Source organism: Pteropus alecto, unplaced genomic scaffold (assembly GCF_000325575.1).
Source record: "Pteropus alecto unplaced genomic scaffold, ASM32557v1 scaffold73, whole genome shotgun sequence".
NCBI lineage: Eukaryota > Metazoa > Chordata > Mammalia > Chiroptera > Pteropodidae > Pteropus > Pteropus alecto.
This window is the reverse complement of record NW_006436284.1, coordinates 39,429-53,946: the sequence shown is the minus strand read 5'-3', so window position 1 is coordinate 53,946 and position 14,518 is coordinate 39,429. Positions and strand designations below refer to the sequence as shown.

The 14,518-nt window shown below is 40.0% G+C and overlaps 1 protein-coding gene and 1 long non-coding RNA gene across 6 annotated transcripts in view; one reads left to right on the top strand and one right to left on the bottom strand.

Annotated features, from left to right (window-relative positions):
* ZNF131 (zinc finger protein 131) overlaps positions 1-646 on the bottom strand; it is a 29,365-nt gene extending 28,719 nt beyond the window's left edge. For 2 of the 4 annotated variants that reach the window (XM_006912434.3, XM_006912435.3), the window contains exon 1: positions 37-163. The gene's annotated coding sequence lies outside the window, so the exon portion shown is untranslated. Of the gene's footprint in view, positions 1-36; positions 164-564 lie in introns of those variants that run through there. The other 2 variants (XM_015589848.2, XM_015589849.2) reach the window with 2 other exon arrangements.
* Positions 182-14,518, top strand: part of LOC107195724 — a 17,271-nt gene continuing 2,934 nt past the window's right edge. Inside the window, exon 1 of one of the 2 annotated variants that reach the window (XR_001516940.2) lies at positions 182-348. This is a non-coding gene — a long non-coding RNA (uncharacterized LOC107195724). The remainder of the gene's footprint in view (positions 349-14,518) is intronic. The other variant, XR_001516941.2, reaches the window with a different exon arrangement.

The window sequence follows — 14,518 nt, the reverse complement described above, 5'->3', positions numbered from 1 at the left end:
CCCCTTCTCCCCCGCCCCGACCCGGCCGGCACTCACTCAGGGAAGGAGGAGCAGAGCCCGGGCCTGCGCGTCACTTACGTCGACGTACTGCGTCACCGCGTCGAGTTTCGGATGACGCGGACGCCTACCGAGCGCAGATTACGGCGGGGACGGGTCACGCCCCCTACACCCTCTCGTGGCGGGGAGGGGCCAACCCTGGGGATTTGGCGCTGGGCGAGAACAAGGCTGCGCGCGCTGGGCGGAGGAAATCGGGCTACCGGGGGTTGGGCCCATTCAAGGCCAGCTGTGCCAGGGAGGGATCTTAAATCACCACCCTCCCACCTTCCACCAACACCCGCCTGACTCCAGGTAGGAGCGCTTCCATCCGGACTTCAAAATTAACGCGGTCCGGGTGTGCCTTTATTCCGCGGCTCCTCCGGCCCCGCCCCGCCCCGCCCCCTTTCCTCCCTAGGTCGGCCCGCCTTACCCAGCTTGTGATCCTCCCTTTCTCCTCTCTGTCCCTCAAAACCTTTCCTTCCCTGCTCTCCCCTCCCAGGGCGTAACTGGCCGCACACCTTCCCCTACCCCTAAACCGCGCCTCTCCCTCCATTTCCTCGCGAGTGCCCGGGCGCTCTCTCCGCTCGAGTCCGGCCAGCGCACGTGCGCTCGCTCTCAGACCCGGGCGGCTGCGCCGTGGGCTGCGGCGGCCACGGGCGCGAGCACGTTCGGCCGCCTGGGATCTTCCTCCCGGGTGCCCGCCCTCTCCATGCTCGGCCGGCAGCACGTGTTTGCTAGGCTCAGGATCTGTGTCTGCGCGGATTGTTTACACATGGTGCTGTTGCTACAGCATTCCACCCCCTACCCACCGCGCTGAAAGAGGCCAGTGACCCTGTGCAGCCTCATGTGACGTTCCTTCATTCATCCGGAAAAAAATGTTTTTGAAGGATAATGAGATAGTTGAGATTTATTCTTTAAAAAGAGAGTGGGAATTAAGGAAGAATTCAAATAGCAACAGTGAATGTGATTATTTCAACAGACATTGATTTATTAAGAGTCACCGCTGTGCTAGGCACTGTTTAAGGGACTGGTGAATCCAGTGGTGAACAAAGTGTATTTGGTTTCTACCTTCCGAATCTTAGTCTGATAGAGTAGATAGATATTTTGAACAGTTAATTGCATGGAGACTGACTGCTGAATGTTATGAGATGTGAACAAAGTAATCTGGGAGTCAAAGAAAGCTAGTAACCTTTAAGAAGCAATGTGAAGCCTGAGTGTTCTTAGCCAAGGAGCACTGAGATTATAGCATTCCAGGAACTGAAAGAATGTTTCTGGGACAGACCCACAGGGGCCTTATAAACATTGTTAAAGGTGTAAGATATTATTATCACAAAAGGAAGCCTTGAAGATTGAGCAGAACAGTGACATCGTAAGGTTTACTTTTAGAGAGAATTCTAGCCTCAGTATGGAGAATCTGTTTAATGGGACAAGATGCAAGAGTAGAGACCAGTTGAGAGGCTGTTAGTAATGTAGATGAAATCATGGTGGCAAATGAGATTAGAGAACAGGATGGAATCTAGAGATAAGAATCAATATTGGTTGGAAAGTATGTCACAGGTACTAAATACGTAAAGTCGAATATGTATCATAAGGGAAGAACAGTCAAGGATGGTTTCTAGATTTCTGGCTTAAGCTGGTGGGTTGTTGGTATCATTACCAAAATAGGGAATACAACTAGAGGAACTGGTTAGGAAGATAGGGTTGGGAAGTGAGGGATAATTTTAAGGTGACAACTAAATTGAGATGATGTCAACAAGGCATTTTATATGTGGACCTGAATAGAGTCTAGGGGAAAAAGCTAACCTTAGAGATTTTTAGCATAAAGTGGATATTGAAGCCATGGAAATAGAAGAGTTTGTTTAAAGAGAATCTACAAGGATGATAGACTAGCAGCTGGGAGGTTGAATTGGACTATTAACGTTTTAATATTATCATTCAGGTTTTTTTTAAGTTGAAGAAATTGCACATAGAAATGGGCTTTTTGAAAATTCCAGTATATAGGGCCACTTTCCTATACAACAGTCATTGGCTTAAACCAAATGGAAACTGCCCTCTCCATAAAGGATATGAGCTATTCAGTTCACCACGGCCCCCAACACTTTCTAATGTCTTTAGACTCAGATTACAGCATTCATTTTTACCTGCCTTGTTCCTAAAGCACTTGAGTTTGAGCTTTTAGTTCATAGAGTCAATGCAAGAGAGTGTAGGACTTTATCCCTGAGAAGTATCAATGTGTGTGGGTTGAGTAGGAAAGGAAAAACCTGAAAGGACAGTATGACAGGTGGAGAAAGGAAAAGCAGAGGAGTATGACGTCAGAGAGGTCAGTGTTTCAAAAGAGAAGGTATGCTCAGCAATGACAAATACTGCCGAGTGGTCAAGCTAAAAATTAGGAATAATCCATTAGATTTAGTAGTATGGTTGTCTTTGGTAGAAGATTTTAGTAAGAACAATTTAAGTTAAATTCTGCAGGGGTTAGGGTGAGAATTCTATATCCAAGTAGGTTAAGGAATAATTAAAAGAAGTTGAGATAATGATGATGGACCTCTCATTAAAAAATAAAAGAGAGAAAGGAATACCTGTAGAGAGTGATGGGTCAGGCTAGTTTTGGTTTTTGTGTTTTGAAATGGGACAAACTTAAGCAATTTAAATGCTGATAGGGAAGGATCTAGCAGAAGATGATACAAATACGTGAGAGAAAGGGGCTAGTTGTGCAAGAGAGGAAGAGACTACAGAAGATGAAGTTGAAAGGACCCTGAGTGCTTCTCAAACTTCCGTACCCAAGGACCCGCATATGACTGAACATTCGCTACAGAGCCCCAAGGCGCTGGGAAGACTCTTCATTTGCCACAAGTGAGAAATTTCTCGGAAGTCTGCAGTTTTTGCTCACAATGCACATGAATTAAGTGTGTTATGCCAGAGCTCCCATATATAAATATATATATATATATATATGAATATATATGCATATATATATAGTGGTTTTTATAACAAAAGGCTGTGTTGCCCCCAGATCCTTTAGGGAAGAAAGGCCAATCCAACCACATCCGTCTCCCCAGGTGTGGACACAAGGGGTTCCAGAGACACAATTCAGCATGGTTCCTTTGGATCCAAGAGGCCCAGGGGATCCTTCCTGAGGCTTCTGCTCCTTCCTGCTTTCTAAATTTGAAATCTGACTTCTGAACAGCAGCAGACACCTCCCCCTCCCTCACCTTTCTGCGTGGGCTGGACCTGCTTATCCATGGATGCTCATTCAAAATTCAGAAGCTAAGTTTCAGAGAGGTAATCACACAGCTAATAATTGAAACAGAATTCAGACCCACAGCTGTTTGAAGTCTCCCCAACCTGACCTCTTTCCAGCAGGTGAAGGCTGCCATTTGGGCTTCTTCCTCGACAAGGATGGAGTGACGATGGGATGATGGAAGGGTGGGTCTATGCATCCCTGGACACGCTTTCAGTGGGTGGCCCTGAATTCTGCATGAGGATACGGAGAGGAAGGAGACATAGTTTGTAACCCAAAGAGCTCAATGGGACCCTGAGTGCTTCTCAAAATTCCATATCCAAGGACCTGCATATGACTGAACATTCCCTACAGAGCCTCAAGGTGCTGGGAAGCCTGTGCATTTGCCACAAGTGAGAAAATTCTCGGAAGTCTGCACTTTTAGCTCACAATGCACGTGAATTAAGTATGTTATGCCAGAGCTCCCATACATATATATTCATATATATATGCATAAACATATATGATGGTTTTTATAACAAAAGGCTGTGTTGCCCCCAGATCATTTAGGGAAGAGAGGCCATTCCAACCACATCCGCCTCCCAGAGTGTGGACACTGGGGGTTCCAGAGCCAGAATTCTTCATGGTTCCTTTGGACCGAAGAGGCCCAGGGGATCCTTCCTGTGGCCTCTGCTCCTTCCTGCTTTCTAAATTTGAAATCAGACTTCTGGACTGCAGTAGACAGCACCGCCACCCTCACCTTTATGCTTGTGCTGGTCGTGCTGGTCCGTGGATACACATTCAAAATTAAAAAACTAAGTTTCAGAGAGGTGATCACACAGCTAATAAGTGAAACAGTCAGAATTCAGACCCACAGCTGAAGACTGCCCAACCTGACCTCTTTCCAGCAGGTGAAGGCTGCCATTTGGGCTTCTTCCTCGACAAGGATGGAGGGGCGATGGGACGATGGAAGGGTGGGCCAAAGCATCCCTGGACACGTTAGTGGGTGGCCAAAATTCAGCATGAAGATACAGAGAAGAATGAGACATAGTTTGTACCCCAAGGAGCTCAGTGGGACCCCGAGTGCTTCTCAAAATTCCATACCCAAGTACGCGCGTATGACTGAACATTCCCTACAAAGCCCCAAGGCGTTGGGAAGCCTGTGCATTTGCCACAAGTGAGAAATTTCTCGGAAGTCTGCAGTTTTTGCTCACAATGCACATGAATTAAGTGTGTTATGCCAGAGCTCCCATCTATCTATCTATCTATCTATCTATCTATCTATCTATCTATCTATCTATCTAGATATATGTATTTTATAACAAAAGGCTGTGTTGCCCCCAGATCTTTTAGGGTAGAGACTACAGAAGATGAAGTTGAAAGGATAGGTGAATGAATCAACCTTAGAAGGAAGTACACCTGTTATCACTGAAATTATTAATAGTTTGGATGCTTTTAAAACTGTAAATTTGTTTTCAAGGAGTTGAGAAAATTCGTAACTGAAAAACCTCACTGTGAAATGAACACGATAACCACTACACTATGGAAACAGGACAGATTGAAAAACCTCTCTGAAAAACCTCTTTTCTCCATAAAATTGGTGGCCAGGTCATCTAAAATCCAAGGTTAGAAGAAGAAAGGTGTGTGTGTGTTGGGGAAGAGAAGTTATTTAAAGCTGTGTAACAAATTGGTCCAAAATGTAGTGACTTAAAACAATATTATTTCACAGTTTCTGTGGGTCAGAAATATGGATGTCACTTAGCTGGGTTTTTAGAATCTTGTACAAGTTTCCAATCAAGCTGTCAGCTGGTGCTGCTGTCATCTCAAGGCTCAGCTGGGGGAAGATCTACTTCCAGGGTCACTTAAGTGATCGTTGACAGAATTCAGTTCCTCCTGGGCCGTTAGTCTAAGGACTTCAGTTTGCAAGGTGTCCTTCCATGTAGGGCTCACCAGAGGGAGTGACAGCTAGATTCCATCAGAGAATGCAAGGGAGAGTGAGCAAGCCGAAGTCTTTTTGTAACCTGATCTTAGAAGTGACATTCCATCACTTTTGCTGTATCATATTTGTTAAAAGCAAGTCACTAGGTATAGCCCAGAATCAATGGTGTAAATACTAGAGGGCATAATCATCGGAGAGATCTCAGAAGCTGCCTACCACAGAACAGAAGGGAAAATATTTGAAATGGACATAGTACTATCACAGTAGCATTAACAGGATCCAGTAGAAGTTGGTGACCAGGAATTTATATAACAGTCTGCCAGACATTGCTATTTCCTCAGGAAGCATTCAGTAAGCAGGTGCCTACAAAGATAAGTGATATAAGAATGAAATTAATGTTAAAACACAGTTCTCAGTGGTGCAGTTTTTGTATCAGTTAATAATAATGGTTTATAGATGTCCTCTGGAGTTAAAATGGATTCTTCAAACTTAAGGAAAAAAATTAACAAATAGTCTGGCTACCTTAGTGATATCCCTTTATATATTTCAAGGCAACATTAGGAAGGAAGGAGCATGATGGTTAAGAGGTCAGTTTGAAAGATAGCCTGGATTGAAGTCTTTATTCAACTTAATAGCTGGGTGACTTTGGGCAAGGTGTTTAACTTCATTAAACTTCCATTTCCTCACCTTTAAAATAGTGCTGTTGTGGGAAGCTGATGAGACAACACATGGAAGCACTTAGATTAGTACCTGGTATGTAGTAAGCTTTCAGTAAATAGTCTTCATTATTATACTCCAGAATAAGGTTTATATTGCTACCTGCTAAAAATTTTTTAAAAGTTAATTATGGCTTAAAATTGAGGTCTTCTTTGTGACTACATAAAGGAACTGAAAATTCAGGATGTCCTTAATGAACCCAGATATAGCAAACTGACTAGCCAGATGTTTTGAAGGGGCAAACAGTATTTTACATATGCCACAAATAAGAAATTGACAAGCTGCTATTTCCTCCTTTTCTTCCTTTAGGCAACATGCTGGACTCAGGACAGTAGTATGTACTTGAGGGCAGTTACTTGGTTGCTTCCCAGCTTATAGATGTTGGCCTTTAGTCACATAGCAGTCCATCTCTAAAGCTGGCTTGGAAACTCCAAGTTAGAAAGTACTCAATAATTCTTGTGGAGCTGGGGAAGAAGGCAGGACAGTGGCCAAGTAGCAAAAATCCCACAAAATAGGCTAAGTGAAGGATGACACACGAGGCCCAGAAGTTTCTTTTTAAGCATTGTTGTCCCAAGTGGCTACTAAATCTTGAGTGTTAAAGTTCAGCCCTGGTCCCATCTTGGTATACAACAGTATGAAATGTAATAATGTCCAGATGTGGAAATGGTTACTGTAATCCTGGAAGTTGGAGAAACTGCAGAATCGTATTGTCAAAGGGTCCTTTAAAATCCAAGCACTGCTGCTCTTATTTTTTTATTTTTATTGCAAACAAGGAACCCACAAGACTCCACTCCCTGCCCAACTTGGTGTCTCTGTAGATATTCCTCTTTTCCTTGACCTATTAATAATATTAGAGTACCCCAGTCTATTATTTTTAATGTCATTCTAATATATTTGAGATTAAATCTGTTATGTTAATGCTCCTTTTCTATTTGTCTTACTGTTCTGTGTTACTTCTTTCTCCTTTCTTGCCTTATTTTGGGTTGATTTTTTAAATTATTCCAGCCTCCAAGATGGCTTTCAAACAGGGCTAGGACTAGGGTGAGGTGATGGAGGCACTTACCTGAGGTGACAAATTTAAGAGGGGACTAAAACTCAGAAATCAAATAATATTTTTATTTAGGTTTTGTTTGTTTGTTTGTTTTAAAGCAGAATGAATGCAAGACTTCCACTTCCAGGAAGATGAAGTAAATGTACTTTTTCCTATTTCTCTTACTAAGCACAGCTAAAAACCTTGGACATTATATAAAAGGGTTTTTAAACTAAACTCGTTTAAGGATGATTCATTTGACTTTTGAAAGTCAAAATACCAGAATATGAGTTTTCCTTTCTGTTACTAGAACTCCTAAATTTCTATTCTACACATAATTTTGAGACTGCACTGCTGTTACTAAACTTCCAATGCACAATTTTCCCCCATGGTTTCCTAGAATAATTTAAAATTCTTATATGGAAAAATCTAGGTTAAATTCAATGAATGTATGTAGGTGGAGGGGGAGGGGAGCAAATCAACAGAAAAATCTATACCTCGATTTCTGACCTCATGAACCCATTTTATTAAGGATAAACCCAAGGGATAACTCAACCAGGGAACTCTAGAGCCATCTTAGGTGCTTGCTAAAGTAAATGAAAACTCTAGAATGTCCTAGAAACATCCAAGCTATCCCAGGCTCCCCGAGACTGGAAAATCCAAGGCCAAGTCTTTGGGACAGTGTGAGTTCCCTGGAACACAGCTTTTTATCCTCTTCTTATTTCACGCACTCTAGCTAGGTAATCCTACTCTTGGTCTTGCTTAATATATAATTCAGATACAATACATATCTCCAGCTCAGACACTGATGTTCAGCTCCAGGCTCGGATGCCTCAAAACCACATCTTCCGCACATCAAATTTATTCTTACTGAAATTATATTCTTGATTATTGATACCTACATCTACCCATTAGTAGAACAAGTCATAAACATGAAAAGCATTCCTTTTATCTCTCACACACACACCTAATCAATATATTACCAACTCCTGTCAATTTTAAACCCCTAATAACTCTCAGACTATTTACTAACAAAATCTCTGGAAAGCCATTTGGCAATTTTTATGAAGAGAGTTGACAGCTTCATATACTTTCACAAATCGTATAGCATTATGTAAAGGTACAGTAAAATCCCCAAATTTTAAACTAAATAGATGTGTGAGTATAGGCATAGCAAAAAGTGAACAAAAAATGCAACAAAATGTTAACACTGGCTGTCTTTTAATGATGGAGTGATAGAACCTTTTTCTTTTCTTCCTACAAGGTTAGTATTTTCTAAATGTTTTGCACTAAGTATGTGCAATCATTAAACATGAGCTCCATCAAAACAGATACCTTTTTTGTTCTCTTATGTATTCGAAGTGCCCAAAACAGTGTCTTACAAATAGTAGGTATTTGTTAATAAGTATTTGTTGAATGACTGAATCTTTATAATATAAAAAATGATATGAACAGGAATAAATATGTTATAATTTCATTTCTTCCTCTACCTGGGTTGTATCTTATTTTAATATAGTTTTCATCCTTTAGACCTTTGGCCAAAATGATCAGCAGTGGCCATGCCTGCAGAAGTCATCCCTGGCTCTTGATTATTTTTCTGCAGATCTTACAAAGATTTGCCCTCTATTTTCTTTCACCTTCCCCAGCAGACATTGTTAGGCAGACTGGCCCAAAATGAGTTTTCAGAGAAGTGACATGAGCATCATGGTAGAATGTCCCTGTTTTTTGTCTGTCCCCTCAACAACATTAATTTGGCAACCATTACATAGACAAAAGTGCTTTTGTGAGTGCTATGGGATCCAGCACCCACAGACCTGGGAGGAAGTCTTGCCCATCTGTGTGTCAGGTAATAGGCATGTAGCCCTGCTGTCGACCCTGCAGTGGCCCATGAACCAGCTCAAGCCCCGCTTAGCTGTGGTCTGTTAGACCCTGAAAAACAGTGTCTTAGACAATCACTAACGGATGAGAAGACCCTTTGTAGAAGTCCAAGTTTCCAGAGAAGTTCCAGCACAGCACTGGAGCTAAAAAATAAAATAAAATAAAATAAAATAAATCGTTTGGTTGCATTAGAGAGACTAAGAAAAGAGCTTGACTTTACCTGCGTCACCCCTTGCCCCAAGGCAGCACTGCTTAAGGTCAAGAGAGATCTCCCAGCACATGATTTCTTTGGAGGAGGCGGGGCAGGAGCGGGGAGAGGGAGAGAAGGGTGAACGGGGCAGGTAGGGGGAGACCAGGGGACAGTGAGAGTGTGTGTGAGCATCACTTCCCCGGCTGTGTGGAGGCTGACAAAGAGGCAGTCCTCTGGCTTAAGGCAGAGGGCTACTGAGCATGAGCAGAAAGCAGGCTGGAATCTGCAAGCCAGAGAAAAAATAAGAACTTGAGCTTTAGCGCCACCTTTGGGAAAACAAAAGAGACTGTCGGCACTAGGCCTGGTGGTTCATTACAGGCTCCAGAGAAGGCATACAAGCTTAAGAATTCTGCCACAAGAGGGAGCAAGAAGTGAGATGCAGGTGTACCTTTAGAAGGTCTGAAATAGCCTCAGAATCTCCATCAGGGCTGACAGGCAATTCTCTCCTAGTCGATTTGTGAAGACTGAAGGAGGTGACTGCTGTTTTATATGCAGATACAGAAATGTAAAACTTCAAGGAACGTGAAAAATCGAGGAAACATTATCAATGGGTCACAATAATCTTCCAGTGACAAACACCAAAGACATGAAAATCTGTAATTTTCTTGATAAAGAATTTAAAATAGCTATTTTAAAGAAGCTTGGTGAGCTACAAGAAGACACAGAAAGAATTCAGAGGGAAATCAAGACAACAGTGAGTCAAGAAATAAAGGGAAACAAACAAAAAATATCTTGAAAAAATATCTAGAAGTGGAAATACAACATACCAAAACTTATGGGCTGTAGCAAAAGCAGTTACTCATCTTACTCTTTTCAGTATGTTGGCCAACGCCAAACTATTCCCACTTTTTTAAACCTCAGGTCACTTTTCCTTCCATAAAAGGTTCAGCGCCAAGTATACTTCTATCAGCTCTGCAAGCAGATTTCTCCTCACCAATGTCCTTTAATACTACACTGGTCTAATCTGTAATTTGGTAAACAGTCAATTATTGAACCAACTCATCTGTGAAAAGAGGTCCAAATACATTCCCCCTACATCAGCTGTTCACAGCTAACAGCCCCAAGGTGTAAGCCGAATTCCTACAACACATAAAAATGACACTGGGCTGTGGAGCACTTGTTCATTTAACTTATGATTTCTGGATGTTCCTGGGCTCAATTCTGAATGCATCATACAACAAATGCTGCAGTGCCTGCTCAACTTTATGACTTACTGAATCTGGTAAACCTAATTTTGATAGGCATTTCTAGTAGCATGGTCAGATGGTGCCTATGCCATATATTGAATATATTGGGTCATGTGGCCTAAATGGCATATTAGCTTTTTCTGCAGCTTTGTTTTGCTTTGGACAAGAGCCCTGTCTTCCTCTGGGTCCCAGTCAACATTCAGAGAGACTTATGAGTCACTGACTAAATGGATTGGAGTACTAATGTCGAGTGATTTATGCTGTCTTCAAAATTGAAAGAGTCCACAAGTTCTGTGCCTATTTGTGGTAAGGGGTTCAAGGCACAGTTACTTTTCCATTAGTTAGTATGCTGCCGGTCACTAGAACCTTGAAAACTGTATCAAGGTGGCATGCCCTAAATTTCTGTAGGATTTATAGTTTTTACTGGAATCCAGACCAGTATCTGTTTGGTAAATCATGCTTTGCTGTGAGTATGTCTTTTTAATCTAAATTTTCAAATTTGTTGACAAAGTTATTTATACCATCATATGATTATCCACTCACTGTCTATAGAATCTGTAGTGATGATCTCTTTTATTCCTGACATGAAATTATTAATTTGTTTCTCATCATATCTATTTCTTAGTAACCTTACTAGGGGTTATCTATTTTGGCCTTGTTGATCATTTTTAATGTCTGTTTAATTTCTACATCATTAACATTTATTTTTGTAATTATTTACTTCTAATTTATTTGGACTTAATTTCCATTTTTTCCAATCTTTTGAAATAGATGCTTAATTAATTGATATTACAGTTACTAGTTTTTTCTAACATAGTAATTTAAAGATAAAAATTTATCTCTAAGCATGATTTTAGATGCATCCCTCAAGGTTGATGTTGAATATTTATTAAAAGTCAGTTAAAATATTTGATAATTTCTACTGTGATTTTTTCATGAATATTTAGATGTATATTGCTGTTTTATTTCCAAATATTTAACATACTACAGTAATTTTTTGTTAATGATTTCCAACTTAATGTGACATCTGTTGAAATTTCAAGTGCATACTGGAATTTAGTATAGGCTAGAGATAGCTTTTCAAATTAATGGGAAAATATTAATTATTCAGTAAATATTGTGGAACATCCAATTAGCTACTGCTAGGGATAAAGAAAGGTGGCTCCCTACCTCACACTTTATTCCCAAATAAACTTCAGGTGGATAGAATATTTAGTGAGTTTATGAATAAAAAATTTAAATGAAAACATTTAATGTACAAATGAATAAAAGATTTAAAGATTTATATGGAAGAATGAACACATCAGAAGTATTATAATATATTTGAAAACTACTGCTTTGTTACTTTTTATACTACAGATGCAGGATTCTTAGCCAATTAACATCATTTATCCCTGTAAAAACTTACTATTGTATTTATTTTATTTCATTCTATTCTATTCTATTCTCTCATCTCCAATTGCCACTTCTACTCCTGCCCCACTCTAATTTTTTAATATTTTAAAAATTATGTATGCATTCATGTAAATTTGTAGGATTTTGGTGTGTGGATGTGTTTTTGATGTATATGAATAGTACTCAGGTACATGTCTCTGTTTTCATTATTCATTTATCATGATTTTAAGATCAATATTTCTATACATACAGCTTGTTTGTTTCATCTATCTGCTACAGTATATTTAATAGTAAGAATACAAATTTTATATAAACATTTACCTGGTGATAAATATGGTTGCTTCCAACTCCCCCATGTGATAATGCTGTGATGAATGTCATCACATATATACCCGATGGATTGAATGGGATGTTTTCTGTGAGTTCATGAGTGTGGTTTATAGGGACAGAGGGGAAAAGCATACAAAGCTTCCCCTCATACTGCTTTTCAGAATTAACACTAATACCAGTTCTGATGAAAGGTCTGTTCTCAGATCCTCACCAATTCTTTGAATTATCTACCTTTGTAATTTTTGCCTTTTTGACATAGTTTCATAGTCTTAACACTTATCTATAATGATTTTGAGCCTCTCATTGTACACGTGTTAGCCAATTTGTATTACAGATTTCCCCTGCTATCTGAAAGTAGAGCATTCTTATGAAATCTCTTATCAACTGAAATGACGCAAAGAAGCAATTACCATAAGTTAATGTGGAAAAAATTTTGAGCATTCCCAGATCCAAAATAACCTACCAAATCATACCAAATAACACATAAAACCTGAAATAACACTAACATAGTAAAAGCAATGGTGTTAAATAAAAACATTTACGGCTGAAACTTTTCTGAAAGAAAAGATTTATTGAGCCAAATGCCAGCCAGAAAAAGACCATGTCCTGGGCATGAACCAGGTCTCTACCATAGCTGCTGGGCTAGGTGGAAAGACAAACATGTCCACTGTCCTGGAGTTGAGGGGCTTTTTTACAGAAACAGTTTGGGGAAGAAAGCTATAAGTTGTTTTGAAAGAATTTACATTGGCTGTAGATAAAGGGTGGGTGAAAGTGAAGTAGGGCTAGTTCTGGGATAGGTGCAGAGTCCCTAAGGAACAGTGTCTGCTCCTTTGGATTGGTGGTGGGCAACAGTCTGGAAAGTTTATGGGTGAGCAAGGAGCACAGGCGCCTGATGGGTGGTGCCATCTGGCTATTACATAATCATGGAAATGGCCACCTAGAAGTTTCTACTTACATTCAGGAATGCAAGCAGTCTTTTCTTGTGTTTGCCCTGTACTTAACTGATTAACCTCTCCTGTCTCTTCTTTCCATCCTGCTGTAATTTAATTTATGGCATCTCAGAAGTTTTTTCTCGTCAATATAATAAATATACAGCCTGTATAAGGTAGAAATAATGTATGTACAGTGTAGTTTTACTTATTAAAAAGACTGACTGATTTCTCCTTAAGTATAAGATAACTTAATGGAATACCACGCTTTGTACACCCATCAATCCACTCAATAGACTTTTCATTTTATCCACTTCTGGATGACTAAAAGAGACCATTTTCTTCTAGTAGAACCAGTAGTAACTTCAGCAGCTTTCAAGATTTTTTCCTTCTGCATATAAGAAGTATGAATAGTAGACACAGGCAAGTTCAACGCATGCACAATGTCTTCATTTCATTCACCAGGACTGAAACGCTTAATCATGTCCAGGATGAAGTACTCATCATTTTGCACCCCCCCTCCCCCACACCACCAAATGATATAATGGATCAGTGAGTTCTTTACAATACTATGGCAAATAATAATAATAATAATAATAATAAAAACAGATGAAACAAGATTGCCAAATGTTGAAAATTGTTAAAGCCTGGGTGAGGGATACACTAGGGTTCGTTAAACTATTTTTCTCTATGGGCATACTTGAATTTTTTTCATAACAATTTAAAATAAAAATCATATCAAAAAGTGTCCAAGAGATATGAATATGTCAATCAAAACTTGATGATACAAAACAGTTATGTTTATGTGTGTGTGTATAAAATAGATACACATACAAATTTGTTTAAAACTCCCTTGAGCTCCCAATGCCAGATCCAGCAAACACAAAACGTGAATGTACTGGAGTTACTGTGCATCAGAATTCTCTCCAAACTTAAGAGTCTTAGAAAATTTAAAGGGAGATTTGGCCAACACTTATACACAAATCTGAGAGCCCAAATACCTTATCATTCCTGCCCTGCTATTATCATACATTTTGCCAGTTGTACCTTGTTGGTGATTGATGCTAAGCATTTGCAGATGGACCCACTGCACTGTAGTAACTTTCTGGTGTACCCACAACACAGGCTAGCTGTGCCTCTTCACTCCCTTGGATTTCAGCTGTGACTGGGTTCTAACAGTTCTGAGTTGGCCTCAGCCTTTTAACCACCCAGGCAGAGTTCTTTATGCTGACTACCTTTGTCCCAATCCTCAGCTCAGAGGTAAGTGTCCCAAGTAGCTCACCTAAATCTTTCAATTAGCTTGAGCTTTCAATCATCTGCCATCTTACTATTTTGTTGTTTGATTTTTTTTTTCTGTCTTATTATGTCTTATTGTAGTCTCTTTCCCCTGCAGTTAAGCAAACAATAAAACTCTGACTTTGAAGGGAGGCATCTGGTTTAGAATGTTTCTTTCTGGTCATCAAATCAACTATGGCAATGCACATGGAGCTGGCTGTATTCTGAATTGTCTCCTGACTGTTTTTGCTCTCTCACTAGGGTATAAGATCTGAAAGCTGCAGCCAGTTCTTCATCTTTGTGTGTGTTACTCCCATCATAGCTTCTGGAATATA